This window comes from Homalodisca vitripennis, chromosome 3, assembly GCF_021130785.1.
Source record: "Homalodisca vitripennis isolate AUS2020 chromosome 3, UT_GWSS_2.1, whole genome shotgun sequence".
NCBI lineage: Eukaryota > Metazoa > Arthropoda > Insecta > Hemiptera > Cicadellidae > Homalodisca > Homalodisca vitripennis.
In genome coordinates, this window is record NC_060209.1 from 54,894,238 (window position 1) to 54,911,641 (window position 17,404).

Below are 17,404 nucleotides of genomic sequence, written 5' to 3' on the forward strand. Positions count from 1 at the left end.
TCACAACCAAGAATAAAACACACATTTTTGAACTAGAAACAGTCATTCTGTGGAACTGTATTGGAAGCAGCCCACCACATTGAGACGATGCCAACTTGTACTACTTCACAACAAAAATATCCCAACGCTCTGGCTGCAGGAGTAGCTTCCACAACAACATTCACACAACAAAATGTTAGGTGCTGTATACTAATATATTTACATACTTCACTGATAACATTTTACCTACTAATTTACAGTTGTTAAAATTTAAATAACAATAATTACTAGGGGAGGAAATAATTTTAATTAAGTTAATCTAAAACAATATTTAAGTTCAATATGGGAGTGTAGACTTAATTATTACATAGTTAATGTCAAATACGAGTACTTTATTACATATAAAACAAGTAGACAAGGGTACGACTTCTGACACGTGATAAGTGTGTTTCATACAAACCCGTAGGAGTCCAGATAAAGGTTCAATCTGGCTTTTGCCTTTGTGGGAACTTGAATAAGCCTGAAGAATGGAGATAATATTATATTCATACACACTGATAAGTTAATAATAAATTATAGTTTTGCATATAAACAAATAAAAGAAAGGATTATTTAAATCAATATACTATATTCCTATTTTAATTACCATGTAGCACCAGTATATCGCAATTGGTAAAGGTAAACAAAATTACTATTATGTGTTTCATGTTATATTTTGAGCCAAAAATTCTGTTTTTATATAAAAATTATATTTTAATAATATATTTACTGTGCTTTTAATAATAGTAATCAAATTGTTGTGCATTTTAATCCCATGCTAAACAAATGAGGATTATCTAAGATTGTTCTGTGTGAAGAATAAAAAAGGTAATAATATTAATTGCAGCTGTCAATAAATAATATTAAATTGAATTCAGATTATGCATTAGGTTTATATATCAAACTTAAACCAGGTTTAGGTTTATATATTGCCTTGGGGTTGGGCAATATATTTTCTCAATTGGTAATACATCCCAAAAATGGGTGATACCCCCAAGATGACATTCTCCCTTCAAATTTCTGATGATACAATTTACATGAGTCAAATAGCATTATAGAAGTATATTCGTTCAAAGTCATTACTTTTTGGCAAAGGCAATCCAAACTTAGATGTTTCACTAAGGTCGTCAATGGTAGTTCAGGCCTGGCATTTTTTTTTGTCTCTGGAACTATTTATATCATAATTAAACTAAAAAATGGTTATTAATTCTGATAATATTTGATTGGTCTGAAATATTCTAAGTAAAATCAACATGAGCCGAGTTCACTAGCTTCAAGGTTTGAGTAAAACAGGTCTGATGAGTGAAGAGAGCGAGAGGTTTACCGGAGAAATTTCACCAGTAGGTACCACTAAGGGTACATATTTACAGATGAAAATCAAGTTAAAAATCGAACCACACAATTGCTCAGCGATACAAAGTCAGAAATCACTGACCTGTGACGCAGGTGACCGTCTCGCCGTCTCGTTTAATTTTGTACGATACGAAACAATGGCGGAGGGCAATTCTACAGAGACCAAAAGTTTGTGTGTACGCGGACGCACAGTTGGACGGGACCAGTGGGCTTGAGCCGGTGCCAAGCAGCAGATACGCCATCGTCGCCACATATAGCCAAGCCCGTCGTCTTCACCAACACGTCGCGACGCCGCCGTCGCCGCGCACCGAGCTCTCAATCGAGTCGATTGGAATTCACCGCGAAATTACAAAACTTACTTTTTAGTCACCAAAATAAATCGCAACTGATTAACAACTAAAGCTTTGTCTCACATAGAGATAAGGCCTAGTTACGTACTGTTGAGTAATTAGAATGTGATCAAGATGTAGCTGAAGCTATACAGACAAACAAAGTATTGATAGAAATTAATAATATTATTATGTTCTATTCAGCGTAATAATACAGTACACATAACATCATTATATATTCCAATGTCGTATAGAGTACCCTTACCATTCACTTTCGAAAGAGTTTTAAAATCCTAACTGCTTTAAAACAAAACAAAGGAAAACATTATTTGCACGGTAACCAGGTCTGCATAATGTCAGAGTGAAAGGCTGCTAGAGTTGCAGGACGCCGATTTTGCAGTTCTCCCGCCATTTTCTATAAATGTGACCCTTGAATTCAGTCCTCGTTGTGGACACTGGATGCAATAGTCTTCCATGACAACTAATTAGTTTTTCCTTACTCTGAGGATAGTCTGATGCTCTTTCCTGTAATCATTAATCAAATATAGGCCTAATTGTTAGGGATTTGAGACATTAACCTCTCAAGTACCACAGGACAAGTACGTAATAACAATACAAAATAACAGCGTGTTGCTTTTCCCAACACTCGACCTTTTTTCAAGAAATATATTAGTCGCTCATTTGAAAAGTTATGCATATTAGCTGCAGTTGTATATATAATATACAAACTATAGCAAACAACATAATTATGGTTTATTTATAAATTATACATTAATGAAATGAAATGAAATGAAAATTTGTTTATTTAAACAGGCAAAGTTAGGGCCTCATGGCCCTTTCTTACACTTAACCTGTCTGATAAATAAGCAGAACAATAAACAACATGACAAATATTAACCAAATTAATATTGACACTAATATACCTTACTAAATACATTAAATCAAACATTAATCTAAACACTAAAAAAATTATAAATATGATACTTCTAAATAAAAATAACTAAAAATATAAGTATACAATCATGACACAAAATAATACTACAACTTCCATCTTTAATAATAACCAAAAACTATAATTAATATCTAATAACAATAATTTATAAATATATAATAAGAATATTTTTGAAATAAATAATATATATGCGGTTTGTCTTACTCACACTCCTCACACACAATGCCAGCACCACACCCACAGACCCCTAGGACGGATCCGCCCCGACCAACCGTTCATGGTACAAACGTTTCAGTGCAATTAATGGCAATGTTAGAAGCACAATTTTCAATGCCAAGCTGTAAAAGTTGTTCCAGAGCATTGCTTTAGTGCTGGGCCCAACATACACAGATATATTTTTGTTTATTTGTTTGGCAAGTGTAGTTTGGCATCGTTTATACCCCGAGCCAGCCGGCACTGAGAGGAATACGTTTACACACCATGTTCGCAATGTCGGAGTTATACCATAATATTGTCATTGAATTAGTAACAACACATCACGCAGTTACTGAACAAAATTGGTGAACCTGAAATAAAATTCCACAAGACGATTTTTGTGACCAAAACGTTGAATGACTCCAGTTTTATTCTGTTGATAAGTGAATTAAATGTCAAAAATATTTGTTTGACAATAAACATAAAGATTTTTTATTTAGCGACTGCCCAGTTACGAAACAAAGAACATAACGCGTCACTTTTAACCACTTTAATTAATAAATCAAAACAATACCGTCTTTCCCGACTATTTCGTAATGTACATATAGTTAACAACGCAGCGAATTGCAAATATTCAAATTCATAAAATCTGAACATATTTGAGAATTTTCTCGGTGTTCTTATTGCCACAGTGTTTACGCGGCAGCTTGTTTTGAATTAACGATGTGAATTAATAGTTGCGTAATTAGAGAAGAAACATGACAGGTAGATTAGTCAGAGCGTAATATTTTTTTCACAGCACAATTTCAGTCTTACATACAAACAATTTTAAATTTTATACAGATGCTCCGCAGAGATACAGGAATGAGAGCACGAAATTTGAGATGTTTGACAAACTTGTTGATATTTCGGTAATTTTGTGTAATCGACGACAATGAACTATTACACATACAAGTACAATTTAAACATTGAGCATGATTCTGGTTTGATTTCTTACAGTTTTGCTGTGCAATATCAAAGACAAACTATGAAAAAACAATCGTACTTCTTTTATTCTTCGTTCGCAAAATGTATTGGACTTTAAAAAACCACGAGTGTTTAAATCATGGACAAGAAATAATTCACAAATCAAAACAAATAGGCTAGTACTGAAAACAAAATGAGCCCTCCTGACAAATATTACACTTCTTAGATGTGGGTTATCACACGATTTTAATATTTTACTACGCAAACTTCCGTTGTAACACATAAAGGTCACCAAAAACACCGATATTTGGCTAGTCACTCAGTACACATACATATCTACATTACATTACTGACAAAGCACTGCATACTCAATATTTTTGCTAAAATATATAAATTTTAAAGAAGACAACAATTGTACTCGGATTTTTCCAACAGCTTTCCCGCTGACCAAAATCGCCTTACTAAATAAACAAATTGTCTCAACCTTGTATGTTTTGTAGTTAAGTAAAGTTGTGTTATAATGTTTATAAATTATTCTCATAAAATTAAAAGCAAACTAGACTTCCTAAAATGTTTATCACCATACCAATACTGTATACAGTACATATGTACGCGAGTACAAATTTCATAATGTTTTACAAACGCAATGATGCTTTACGAATTAAAACCGAGTGCCAGTTTTGGTCATCACCAACAAGAGGGCGCGGTTCGGCTTCAACTAAAGTGGCCCTCATATGAGTATTCCGAGTCTCTTTTTTTTGCTCCGTGTGGGAGATTTACACGGTATTAGTCGGACATTCGTTTTCTCACAATTACAGGCGAGTAGAAGCTCTTAACTTAATTACATTAAAACATAAAACCAATATTTAATACTTTTATTTTTGTGAGGCCTTTCGATATCAAGGCTTTCTTCGTCAGAAACATCACAAAAGTAGCTTGCAACTGTTTGCATTTGCAAAAGAACATTCTACTCTAAAGGATATACTGTAACTCATATAAAATGATGGATTAAGTCCACTCTGGCAGATGTTTGGACACACAAACTGAAATCTCGTCTATCCAGTTTGGTTGAAAATGTGGAATTTAGTCTACCACTCAATAATTTACAGTTATAATAAATTAATTAATAACAAATAATATAAAAGTCATTGATTTAACTGCGTAAAAATTCGACAAACATTCAGCAAAACCATATAATGACATCCATTACTCAAACAAAAAGAGATAAGACACTTGAACATTTTGCACGACCTGTGGATTATGGAAGAGGTGCGATATCAATTGGGTGGCTGAGCCAACTATGTGTAGTATCAACAAATTAATCACGTATTGATACATAATCACAACTTGGAACTACCACTATAATTTTCGCCTTCCAAGAAGACAGTAGTTTGTTGTGTCAGCGAATATTTTGTTACAAATTAAGGGCATTTCCGACGGCCCACAAGCAAAGCGCGTGTACCTAAGTTTAGCTGTTCAGTCTCCACCTGCCCCTGTACTCGCTGTGAACAGGGTCGCAAACGTGTGCCAAGCTGCCGCCTACACTTACATCTGCATTACGTAATAGCGCATTCGTTATCAATGACAGTGAAGGCCGGAGGCTTGGCAATTGAGCTAAGCGACTTTTTAGGGAAAACGTTCTATTTAAATATCACCCTTCACCAACACATATAAAACTGACATAAAATGTTATACGTTTATCATTGTATGCGGTACTACACACACATCCGTTACTTCGTTTATTATTAAATAAAATACAGTGGTTCAATATACCGAGTAATACTAGAAATGTTTAGATTTTGTACGCAGACAGTGTTAAAGATTATGTAATAATTCACTCAGTAAAGCAGTGCTATTTTATTATGAGGGGACGAATATTACAAAAATTCTACATCGCTGTCGAAAATTTCAAGTTTAGTGTTACAGATAAGGAGACAGGAAACTGACGGTGTTTTATCATCAACTTTTATTAGGGTCTAGGATTGACCGTCGGAAAAAGCGTTCACCACGCCTTAAAACTAGCTCACTCGAACAAACCACACGTAACACTTGGGTGATAGAAAATGTGTACAACTTTACCAGCAGTCCGGGGCCAAAGCAAAGAGGAAGAAACAAGAAACTGAACAATACTATATACCATACACAGAGTATGACCTCAGTATGTACCTCGCTGTAGTAGACCGAACGCTCAGAATAGCTCCCACGTGCCCAGTCGCTCGCTCGCTCGCTCGCAGCTCAAACTGAACTTTTCACACCCCGGCGACCCTCCCCCACCACGCACTCGACAAGTGCCAATGTTCAATCTTGATGTGACATGTTTATCCTGGCCGCTAGTCCCATTGCGGTTCATAATTGCGTATTGTTTTCGTCATCACTTCAAACGTGTAGACAATACTGTTGTTCAAATACGCTAAAATAATACGACAATACACAGAAAAAAGCATATTGTGCCCCATTTGTGCCGGATTTTTGTAACAGATACATTCATCCTTTTGCTATAGAGTGTTGCCAACAGATATGTTTAACAACTGTTGCACTGGATGAAAGGTTGCTACAAAACTACGCTAGCGTCTACTCGTTCAAGTCAATGAGAACGAGATTCTGCTTCACCTGCTTTATCGCGAGAAATGTTGAGGAGGTTGTCCTTTACTAATTTCTGGACAGTTTAGGGAAGCAATAATACCTGTCCATTATTAAAGCAATTTTTTCTGCAATTTCCATTATTAAAGCCATATTGTGTATTCTCTCGCAATGTTTACTTTATAAAACACAACCGAAAGTATCATTAACTCGGTCTGTTGTTAAATATCTGTAAAAAATATACTTCACGAAGTAAAACAATGTGTGATCTCATTTTACACGGCAAAAGCAAACAATGGCATGTACAATGTGACTGGCGTGGGTTCTCCTACAGCTTCCGAATGGCATCTGAACTGTACAACATTTAAGAAAAGAAAAGCGGTTTTGCTATCACTTGTGGAGGACGGTGAAGTTCAGAACAAATAGCACAAAAAATGAAACAAATGTTACTAACACATAGAGGGTGCTTGATCACAACATTATTTTATCAAAATATATTTACTCTTGAAATACGAAATTGAAATAAATGTAAATGTAAAACAGTTCGTCAAGGGAGAAAATAATGTATTAACATATTTACATTATTAGTTCAAGTATACTCCAGCTATACAGCAATAATATGATGTGTAGCTATTAAGTTATTCAGAGGAAAATCTGTTTTATTTAAACATTTTACACATAATATGAAGTTGTTTCATAGTAATCATGTTGCGCTGTCGCAAGATTGTAGTGCTGACAAGTATTAGTATTGCTGGGCGGCGATACTGGCAATTTGCGCAGCCCGATGTGATGTTTATATTCCATTGTATAGTTGTGGATGACATCAGCACCATGACATCAGCACACTGACTGTCTGTCTAAGCAAACACAGACACCAAGGTTTGTTTGTACAAGGGCTGGAAACATTAGCTATACATAGCTTATCTGAATATCATCAACAAATTTCTTTCTTTTCCATTTGTCAGTTTATATGCTTGTTCTTTAGGCTTTAACCAAATGTTATTTCTATATAAATTGTAGTTTAGTGATTTAAGCTCAATCAACGAGATAGAACACTTAAATAGATGTCCAATCTTTACTTGCTAATTACCTAATGACTATCTATTATGGATTCAAATTATCGATGAACCACAACTGTGTTAAAACAGTTAGTTATGCTCGAACTGTAGAAGCCTGTAGTGTTCGGATTGTCTGGAAGTGACGAAAGTTGGCCAACCATCAACATAGTTAATACAAATTAGTCATACCGAAAATGTATTGATAGCAATGCGGCGTTGAACGGGTATTGAATTAGAATAACAGAACCTAAAATGTTATACAGCACCATCCTTTACGACGAAGAAAGGTACTTCCTTTTATAATACTTTCGATCCCCTACGTCATGCTGTTTCACTACTCTGATGTTGCTGATGTTGATGCATTAACGTCTCATAAATTATCATAATAATTTGTTTATTGTACTATCACTAGTATAAATAAATACAACATTTTCCAATATAACTTTTACTTTGTTCAAGGCCTTCCGGAATGAAAGATCCCATCATCAGGCACTTCATAATTATCATATTATCACAATTATCATAATAATGTTTAATTTTTTCTCAATACGATCCAGTTGTAAAATTGTACATTTATTTTCCTCAAACTGCATGTTCTCTTCTTATACTTCGTCTCTATTATTATTACTGCTATTACTTTAATATTGCTATTTAATTATGATATAGGCCTACTACTCAAGCTGTCAAGAACACACATTGTAATTTATTGCAGAAAAGGTGTACTGTGTTTGTGTGTGTGTGTTTTAAATATATATATATATATATATATATATATATAAATAAATAAATAAAATAAGGTAGAAGTACTTATGGAAATGTAGTCTATTTGGGAAATTTTGTAGCATACCCAAGGACAAACGGTTAAAGTACAGATATAAATGTTTCACAGGTAATTTTTTTAATATTAACTGAGGAAATAGCATGTTTTTAATAAAATTTGATACAGAATTATTTTTTACTGTCTCTACAGAGTAACCTTAAAGTTCGGAATATTTTCGGATAGCATAGAATCTGGTTAATGTAAAAAAGAATACGTATAGCCTATGTTCGGGTTAGAAAAATGTCACTTCAAGAACGTAAGCTTTGCCAACATTAGAATTATTAGAAATTAAAACAACTACTGTACAATTGTACATATTCAAATATTCGTTTCAGTTATTAAAAACGATTGTACAACGCGTTTATTAATTTCGTGACTAAGGCCTAATTTACAGTTAAGCATTTTTTTAAATGCTTAATGATACATTTATTATTTCAATGTTCATTATAATGATTGAGCTACTGTGAATAAAAAATACTACGCTTCTCCAAGCCCAAAATGTGTGAATGGATGTACTCAAGTGCGGCGCGGTGCGTGCGTGCGTGCGTGTGTCTATTCATCTACAAAATCTTTACTTACTGCCAAATTGTAAGCTTGTCCATTTTGTAAGTGTTCAATTAATCACACAAAGCAAGAAGACGGCAGGGAAGCGGTGGGAAAAAACAGGAAGACGATACAATGCGGTACTCCATGCCGAGTATTCAGACAGAGTGATATAAAAATCAATAAGTGTTTATAGTAAACTTCCTGCTGCCCCCCCTCTACCCATAAACTGAAACAATCAAACTCACCCCGCGTGACGTGACAACCAACTATTAATGGATTTGCATTTTCAAAACGGGCTCTTAGGGGCAACTTTCAAGTGTTTAATACTTTTAAGTTGCGTCCAAAGAGCACGCTTTATTGATATAAAGCCTTTTACGAAGTTTTATTAGTACTGTTATGTAATTGCAAAGTAAAGAATACAGTATTCAGATTTTGATAAAACAATTGCTATACATAAGTTTTGTTATTGCTTAAACTTAATTCTGGATTAAAATAGTAGTTAATTACGTAGACATCCCATCGTTACATATTTGGCACAGTTTAAATTAGGATGTTATACAAAAATGCATACGAATCTAAAATTAATGAAAACGACATAAAGACAATGTTCTGGAATTTTAAAGCAAATGATTAATTGTTAGCCTACTATAAAACTCAAATTCATTTACTCGTTGTTTACATATTTACGTTACTCTAAGGTAATGTCAGTTTATAACAGAACAATATATTATTATAGATAGGCCTTTCTGGTTGTACATTTTGCTAGAAGCAAAAATATAAAACACGTGTTTTCAGGTTTTCTCTACACATAGGGACTCCTAGAGCAAAATATAGGGTTTAGGAAAAAGGCAGTCCTTAGCATTTTTGTGAACATGCGTGTGCGTGTGTAAGTACCAACTGTTTCAAAATGAATGGACCAATCTTGATGAAATTTGATATCCATAATCGAAATATATTCATATGTAGTTAGTTTGAACTGTTTGTAAATGTTAATGTTTTAGACTTTCAACCAAAAATCATGGTTTTCGTCGAAACACATTTTTTTCTAAAATACAGGTAAAACAATTTCAATCTTACGTTTATCTTTATGATCCTACAACAAATGCACAAACTGCATCCATCCCAAAAATTGTCATTCAAAAGCTGTAGAATGACCGAATTTTAATATTGATTGAAATACAATAGGAGCTGGCTTTGTGATTTTATGAAATTTGGCATGCGGTCTTTTTAATTTATACAAATATCCAGTAAACTCTTGAATAATGTATTATTTATTAATTTAAACTGTTTTTAATGTGAGTAGCTCATTATTTTGACCTATAAATCACGTTTTTGACCTTAAAAATGTTTTTAAAAGTTTAGTGTTCGTGACAATTGATTTGGGATGAGTACCATAATATAATTGAAACTATTTCGATTAAACTTCCGCCGTCTAAACCCTGTTATTGTGTGAAGCCGGCGAAATACAACATTGTAATTTATAAATAGTGTAAATTAGTGTTATATCTTGGCACTATTTATTTGGTAACTTGTGGCCTCCTTACAAAACATCCAGCCGACACTTCAGTTGCCTGTTACGATAGTTGTGTATTTTGCTGCTCACGCGTTATTTATTTATTTACCTCCTTTAGTTAACTGGTGCTAATTTTAGTGTAGTCTAAACAAACAGACGTATACTATAATTGGTATAAAGCAAACAGAAATGTTTCGTGAGGAAATAACAAGACCAATTATTTAATACAACATCATTCACACTTTTCCCGAAGTATTTTTAGGTTTGATTAGAAACAGTGGCGTAGCGAAGGGGGGGGGTCCAGGGGGTCCGGACCCCCCCCCGAAATTTTAAGACATTAAAAAATGAAGCATGGAGCAGGAGAAAAAAGGAGAGTTATCATTACTCTTGTCTACAAACATTAAATTGATTGATTTAATTGATGAAAGTGACCGTTGTTAAAAATATAAATTGTCCTTTCGTTTAAATCATAAAGTATCAAACGATACTTTTGGGCTCGGCTTTTCAGATAGTGTAGTGTAATCACCGTATTTCTATAGGGCGCGGTCACGTGACGTGGCAAAGTAACCTGAACCGTAACACGGCGAACAGTTTAAATTAGCGACCACTTCGTTCAAATTCGTTTTGGGGACGTAAAATGACCACTTAGAATTAAGTTACGACGTTGATTTTAGGTGTCATTAAACTGTAGACGTGTTTATAATTATCGGACAAAATAAAAAAATCGCTTTTAATCGGAAAATACACTTGAAAAACTACTGATTAGAACTTAAACTAATTTGGACTTCAGTGATTGAGGTAAACGTGGTGTTTTCGGTTGAGTTAGGACGACGATTTTTGTTATCATTAGAATGTACACTGTACCTATATATAATTATCGAGAAAAAAAATCACTTCCGGTCGGTAAATACCAAAGAAAAGCTCTCTACAGATTCAAATTTTTATGATTTTGGATTTCACTGGTTGAGATAAAACTGGTACTTAGAATTATGTGAGAACATTGATTTTGGGTATCAATTGAATGCCGACTAATAACATAATTATCGAAGAAAAATTTAAAAAATCACTTCCGGTCGGATAATACACCGGAAAAACTCTACTTATAAGAAGTTCCGACTACTTTGGATTTCACTGACTGAGGTATTATTTTAATTTTCCTTAGTATATTCCGATCGGAAGTGATTGATTTTGTTTTTCTTTCTTGATAATTATATATTTATTAGTCGGCGTTGAATTAATACCTAAAATCATTGTCGTAACATAATTATAAGTACTATTTTTACCTCAACCACTCAACCAGTGAAATCCAAAATCGTCAAAACTTGAATCTGTAGAGAGCTTTTCTTCGGTATTTACCGACCGGAAGTGATTTTTTTTCTCGATATATATATATATATATATATATATATATATATAGTTAGTTTGAGTACAGTTTAATGATAACAAAAAGTCGTTGCCCTAACTCAATCAAAAATACCATGTTCACCTCAATAACTGAAGTCCGAAGTAGTTGAAGTTCTAATCATTAGAGTTTTTCATACAGTGTAATGATACAAAAAATCGTCATTATAACTCATTCATAAATTCATATACCTCTATCAGTGAAATCCAAAGCAGCCGAACTTCTAATCAGTAGAGTTTTTTCCGGTACATTTTCCGACCGTTAGTTTGATCTGTACCCGAGCAACGCTAGAAAATTGCCCACCTTTTCTAAAGGGTTTTCGGCCGTCAGTGGCCCAATGTCCCCGAAGGGGTATTTCATTTTCTCCACAGAATATAGTTTTGTCAATTATACACTTGAGTGAAGCTCTGTTTTGTTCTTCTTGCTTATCCAGTGAATGCAACATCACATTGGTGCCTTCTACTCGGCCAGAATCGAACTTCGTAAAGTTTCTGTAGCTATACAAGAAAATTTGTGGTACTAGAGTTGCTGTGAGAGTTGAATTTGCCTATTACATCTTTCCGCTTTCTATAAGGCATAGTTACTAAAGCTCCATATTTTTACCTTTTACCAGTGAACTCATTGGCAAATAACACACAAAACATCCCCCGGATCCCCAGTTTTCGGACCCCCCCCGAACGAAATTTCTGGCTACGCTACTGATTAGAAAGGCGGCGACAAATACTTGTATGTGATACACAATAAAAAACTATGAAAGTTACAAAACCCTCTCCTAAACCTAATTTAATTAATTTGTAGTTTTTAATGAGTTTCCTAACAAAAGAAACAGGAGTGGTAACTAAGATTGGATTTTCTTTTTGACCCCATAACTTGACGTAACTCATGTTGCAAACACCATTTTATAGTTTAAAATATTTCATGCCTTAAGAGTCACTATGCGTTAATTACCCTTTTAATTTAGAGTAATATGTATTAAAATTTTTTAGTTACGAAAATATGACTTGTGATTCTTATTTCACATCTTAATAATTTATTAACCTCGTTAAATAACAATGTGAAAATTAACATATCACTTTGAAAATTAAAATTAGTGATCCACATTATTAATAAGCTATTAGCGCGGTCGAGGAGGCGTTGTGGACAACATGACGCATCAAAGACAAAATACTGGAGAAACAATCAAAAAGCAAGAATAAGTTTAAAACCACGCTCTGATAATTGTTCTATCCTCCCTCTTCACTTCGCCTATAATAAAGACATTTTTCATTTCAGTTCACCCTCTCCCCCACAATTTGGTGATGTCACTAGGCAATTTCAGATATTGCAAGATTTATTTGATTAAATAATCGAATAAGCTAATTATTATTATATTAACATTAGGAATTACTATCATTGATTAAATTTTTCGTTTGACATTTGCATACCAACTTTTTACAGTATTTTTAAATCGGTAATGGTGAAACGAATGATCTGAGCTCATTGGCGGTGTCTAACGTCTAACACAGAGATATTAATTACAACATAAGAACAACTTTCGTCCTCTATGCACGGGTTATAGTTTCATTTAGGGTAAGATTTCGCAAAGCACCTCGACACTAAAGTAAGCAGGCAATGCAAAGCCCTCACTCAAAGTAGGCGACAACAACCCTTCACAGCATAAAGCAGTCTTACCAGGTAGCTCCGATGACGGACTTGTTCAAGGATATGCTCGTAAAACTGAAGAAATCACTTGGGCGTTTGTGAACTTTAAAACGTTTTAACGGCTTGGATTAATTAGTTCAACACTGTGAATACCTCGAGCACAAAAATGTTAATGAGGCAAGGGACAACCCTCCGACGACACGCCTGCTCATTATTCCAGTCATGGTCCACGCACTGCACGACAGGCACAAGACACTGATATCCGCGCCGCCGCGCTCGGCCCTGAGCGGACTGACTCATTTTCATCCCACTCTTCCTGTCTATACTGCATGACAATCCGTCTGTCTCTACCATAACTGTACTTATCTGCTGATAACATGATACTCATCACAGAGATCGAGACGATGCGGTACTTCCTCGTCGCCGCCAGACCACACACACGACACACACACACACACACACACGCGCGCGCACACACACACACACACACACACACACACACACACACACACACACACACACACACACACACGCACGCACACACGGTACGTGCAACTAGTTCGCGAACTGAATCTTCACTTTCAACGACTTGTCTCTCTGATAAAGGACACACTGACTAAATCTTTTAGCGATTCCACTTATCATATTAGCTTATTTTACACTCGAACCCGTGTTTTACAAGTAGAAATGAGTACACACTGGTGAAGTGTTGTGTTGGTAACGCCCCAGGGTCCACATCACCATCACTATCCTACTCATACTCAGAGAGCGCTTGTGTGGATCAAGAAATGGTCGCTGTCAAGTGGTGACCACTTTGGTTTTACAGTTTTATTTAAGATGCTCCATCCCATAACTTGTGAATGGATAAAAATGGTCAAATACAACCTTCTAATACAAAAATTAACATCTAATAACATAGAATTTCTAAAAAAACTCATCTTGCATTTTGTATATCTAGTAATGTTCCAATGTCTTCAAGTATTCTTTCAGTGTTTACCTGGATAAAAACTAGGGTATTATTGAGGGTTTCAAATCAAATTATGTTTAGACACACAAAAAGTACGGTACACGGTATACAGTTAAACTGGTTCAACAAACAACTATCCGATTTACATAGATTAATAATATTTGTAGTAAGTTTCATTAATTTTTTCTGACTTTTGGTTTATACTTGGTTAAAATCTATTATTGACAATGGTTGATTTGAAGGAATAGCAGGATTTTGGACATTTACCATCGTTATATGTTATAACTGTATGTGTTATGTTCAACAAGTTTCATAAATCTTGTACTACCATTGATCTACTCATGAAAAATGTACTCTTTTTCTGGAGTAATTAAGTACGGATAGTACAGTTTCCACCACATGTTCCATGGCGTTTAAAATAACGAGCAACTAAACTGGAACGATAGAATCTGCGCACGTTCAGAAGACCGGAAATACGCGACATTCATCGTGAACACACGCGGGGCCATAATTGAGTGATCGAGAATGTTACAAATAGTCGCGGCAGGCGGTCTGCGAGGGGTTTTTGTCGCGAAGCGGGAGGCATCTGGCCGCGAAACCGTCAAAGAAACTGGCGATCACTTTACATAACGTCAACAATCAGTTCTATGGTTTGATTAATAACATTTATTGAGAATGTCACTTAAGTGATGTCACTATCACAATTTGTGATAGAGTGAACCATTAATACTTTGATTTTGTGTTAATTGGATGGAGGCATTGTACAATAATAAAATTACTGTCACGACATTTATTGCGACAAAATAAACATATATAACAGAAATTTGGTATAATTACATTTTATTGACCACTTATACATGAGTAAAATAAAATTATTTTCCCATCTTACATTTTTTATAACGAAATCAAAATCTTTAAAGGATGAGCGCTGGATATATTGGAGAATATGCATGTGCACTTCTTTATTTTACCCCTTTTCTAAAATGGGTGACAAATGATCCATAAAATTTAAGAATAAATTGTAGCAGAAAAATTACAAAAAACTCCATCTAAATGAAAATTGAGGTTTAAAGGTTTTGTAGGTTTAACAAGTTCACTCCCAGTGCTGATTTTTCTGAGCAGTCCATGACTAGATGTTACGCCACTTGAGAGCCAATGTTTTAAGTGAAGTAAACACATTTGATCTTTATCTTAACATTTATGTTTATTAGAAAAAAACTAAATTTAAAACATTTTTACTAGTAATCTTTAAGTTTTTTAAGTACTTTTTATTTGTCCTTATTTCAAAAATGGCCTCCATTTTAAAATATTGGAATGATAGTAACTTCCACCTTGTAGTCCATCAAATGAAAGTATTAAAAAAATGAATGTAGCGCTCCTTACAGAAAGGTTTCATCTCGTCACCTCCCTTCCTTTGAAATGGTTCTGACTAGTATTAAACCTACATTGGGTTTTCTGTTTAAAAAATATGTTGTATGTATTCTGCAAAGAGAAAATTATTTAATAAACATCCTTAAATAGAAATAATTTACAGAAGGACTTCATTTGAATTTCAACAATAATGGATCAGAAGAGGGCTCTTAATATATTTGTAGAATGCATTTGATTTATTTTTTGAGCTTAAATAAAAAATACTTAAAAACAAACCAACAATTTAAAGAACACCTCTTAAAGTTTTTATTTCATTTTCTCCTTGGGTAACCATCAAAGGCTAAAATAAAAATTACACCTTCGATTTTTAATTAAATTTTTATGACTCATTAAATATTACATTTTAGTATCTATATGCAATTTGAGCAGTAATTCCAACATTTCAATTTCAATTGCTGCAGTACATCATTATATAAATTATGGATGAAAACTCTAGGATAATTTTATATATTTCACATATTGGATTGTAATGGAACTGATGAAGAGTATATCAAACTATATAAAATTTTTTTAAATGATCAGTACGTAACAAGGAACATTACTCTATGGTGTAATAAAATATGAATCTTATTAATTCCAGTTTCATAAAACACAAGTACAGAGATAAAATCAAACATGTCATTATTAACAACTTTGTTCTACTTTCTGGATTCCATAAACATCTTTTTAATGTTTATTACACAGTCATTCTTAGATGAATCACACCTGTGAAAAATTTCCTATGGCCTGGAATTCAAGTAAAACAAGTAACACATAACATTTTTATCAAAATTATGAGAAGCCGATTCTCTTTTATAGTCTTATTGTGCTGTCCTCAAGGCCCACTGACCTGTGTGAGGAACTTACCTATAACAGGGATAAGAGGGAGAGTCAGTACCTCACATGGGCAGGACATTGACAGGAATTTTCAAGCTTCTTGAGTCTGTAGAAACATTTTGGGGAGACGTTTTTGGATTATTTATGCCCGAGTAATTGTAATTGAACCCAAATAATTGAACTATGTACTACTCTGTTTATTGACTACTTGTAATCTTATCGAAAGTAAATTTTACTACTTCATCAAAAAAGTAGTGTCTGTAATTTTTTAATAATAACTTTTATAGCAGTTACTTATTAAAACCGATACTGTTGTCAGTATTACTGTATCAATATTGATACTGTGCAAAATAAAAACCAATTCTGCAATGCACTACTGAACACATTTATCACACTTGAACCTGTCACAGACTCCTTCATTCCAAAAATACTCAGTATTGTACTGGTGTGATGTATGCACATATATTGCATCATATTTTCTATTGTTAGCATGTATATACCCGTAAATGGTAGGTTGACACACTCATAACAGTGTTTATCATCTAACAGGTCATACATAATATTAATAAATTTCTCAAAAGTCAAAATAAGAGTTGACAAAACATGGAATTAAGTTTAGGTAAATGTATTTCATACCATCTTGTACCTTCCTACAGTACTGTGTGATAACTAAAATTGTTACTTCTATACAAATATATCTAACCTGAAGAAATAAACTAAAGTTCAAAGGGCTTGCATCAATAGTTATGTTTTATCACATCTGTTTTATTTTACCCAATCTGATAAAAAAGTAAAATATGAAAAATGTTTATAAGTT

The 17,404-nt window shown here is 33.9% G+C and overlaps 1 protein-coding gene across 1 annotated transcript in view; it reads right to left on the reverse strand.

Moving 5' to 3' along the window:
- Positions 1 to 17,404, reverse strand: part of LOC124358202 (nesprin-1-like) — a 363,429-nt gene that overhangs the window by 123,980 nt on the left and 222,045 nt on the right. The window lies entirely within an intron of this gene.